Source organism: Priapulus caudatus, unplaced genomic scaffold (genome assembly GCF_000485595.1).
Source record: "Priapulus caudatus unplaced genomic scaffold, Priapulus_caudatus-5.0.1 Scaffold445, whole genome shotgun sequence".
NCBI lineage: Eukaryota > Metazoa > Priapulida > Priapulimorpha > Priapulimorphida > Priapulidae > Priapulus > Priapulus caudatus.
Genome location: NW_014577506.1, coordinates 128,127 through 130,449, shown reverse-complemented (window position 1 = coordinate 130,449; position 2,323 = coordinate 128,127).

Sequence of the window (2,323 nt, the reverse complement as noted above, 5' to 3'; positions counted from 1 at the left end):
CTCCTCCTCCTCCTCTCTCTCTCTCTCTCTCTCTCTCTCTCTCTCTCTCTCTCTCTCTCTCTCTCTCTCTCTCTCTCTCTCGCTCTCTCTCTCTCCCTGAATAACTTCCTCCTTAAATGGCGTTACTGCGAGTTCTCATACTATATAAAGTCTGGTTATCACAGAGTCAGTACGTGGATTTTTCTACTCGCCAAATTTCTTACGAGTTCAGTTCGTGTGCACTATGAAATCCAGTCATCGCGCATGTTAGCATTATTGCACCTGTCATTTCACGTTGACACATCCGATGAACTCATGTCTATCTGCGATCCCGCGACCCCGGCTCGCGAATTTTTAAACCGTAGGATGGCGACGCCAGATTGATGAATCACGCGACTCTGAATGGTACGTGCGAAGTACTAATGCCTGTCACGTCAGCAACAAGCAACAAGCAGCGAGCAGCAAGCAGCGAGGGTCGGTCGCGTGTGCTAGCCATGCCCGCAGCTTCTATGGGGCAAGGGGGCGAGCGACTTCCACAACCTCATAGATTTTTAATTTAAAAAAAAATCAATATAGGTAACCCTAAAAAATAAGTGTAAATCCGCGAATCCAGAGTCTCACAGGCACCACACTGCATTATACACGGTGACTAGAAACTGCGCCCTTCCCTCGTCTTTACTCGGCCGAGTCAACATATTCTGTCTCATAAAAAATTACTCAAGCTACGGTCCTGCTAGCAGGTGCCACAGGTGACCGTGTGAGGTAGTTATTTGCCGGGGTGGATACACGGCTTTCATTACTCGGTGCCCCGAGTGTATAGCAAAGTTACCGAAATGGCTTATACGTACCAAAGTAAAGACATTAACGAGTCGTAATTTAAATGAAGGCAGCCGAGTAGTAGATGGTTAGGAACAACCTTTCACATAAAAGTTATAACTGTGTTGGAAATGCTAAATTAATTAATTATCAGGCACCCGTTTTACCTATATCGTAGCATGGAAGGTTATGTGTTAATCTGTCTATTGATTTCTGTGCATAAATACTACGGCCCCTAATATTTGTCGGCACAAGCACACGTGATCAACACACACGCATATGCACGCATTTATATGAAAGAGTTACTGTCTCGAGCATTTACTTAAAACGGTTTTCCTAACCATAAATAATAGACAGAGTCACATATACACACTGTCACAGGTTCAGTGTCATAACAAATAATGACACTGGTCAATGCCATCGTTCCGTAGATGATGGCGCCTCACTGGTGTATTGTGTAAACTTCATATATTTCATGATTGCTCCAGATTTCGGAGCGTTTTTACCAGTAGGAGGGCCGCGGGGAGGAGGTGATTACACATGGTATAATTGTGCCGACGCAGCCGCCGCTAACGATGAGAATGATTGTAATAGAGATCTGTGATGTTCGCGTTATATAGAGCGCCCCTCATTCATTAGAGCTGTGGAAGGCAGCTATGGGTAACCCCTGCCAGTGACACCCCACACGCTGCACGTGTATGTAGATCGAGAAATCAATGGCCGCTGCTACGGGCAGACTTGCATCATATCACGCGCTATATATCACGTTTCCCGAGCGCCGCACATTGCCATTTCTTCGCATTCGTGCGGTCGTCGTTGTTGCGAAGACGCACAAGTGTCGCATTTATTATGCATGTTTAGCAGCATGCGATTGTTAGCATTGAAACATTGCGTGTTGGTAAGCCCCCCTCCCCTCCACCGACTCAAGCAATACGAATGCTGCGTGACCACGTACACCCGTGGACCTGCCACGGCGTAGAAACATACATCTTCGATGCACCATATCAGGAGTCTATCAATATTGATAGACTCCTGACCATATAGACATTAATGCGTCGATGGATGCGAACGCGTTCTAGTTGGGGCTAGTTTTCACTGCCCGCTAAGCAGCATGCTATGACGGAGTTGTCGTGCCCGCCGATGCTGCTGCTGCTGCTGCTGCGGGGAGAAGCGGCGTAACGCGATGCGACATGTGCATATCTGTCAACGCTTCGCATAATGATAAGCCCGCAAAGTTCTTGTGCAAAAGTAGCAGCAGTAGCGGCAGCAGCAGTAATAGTAACTAGCAGAGGCAGCGGAGACGGCGGCAGCAGCAGTAATAATAACTAGCAGAGGCAGCGGAGACGGCGGCAGCAGCAGTAATAATAACTAGCAGAGGCAGCGGAGACGGCGGCAGCAGCTGCAGCAGCAGCAGCAGCAACAACAAAATGAAGGCCATTACCGCCAAAACCTACCTGTTTTAATCGCGCTTAAAATGTATTTTAAGCACGATTGAATTCCAGCCAATCAGAACAGTGGTTTTTAATCG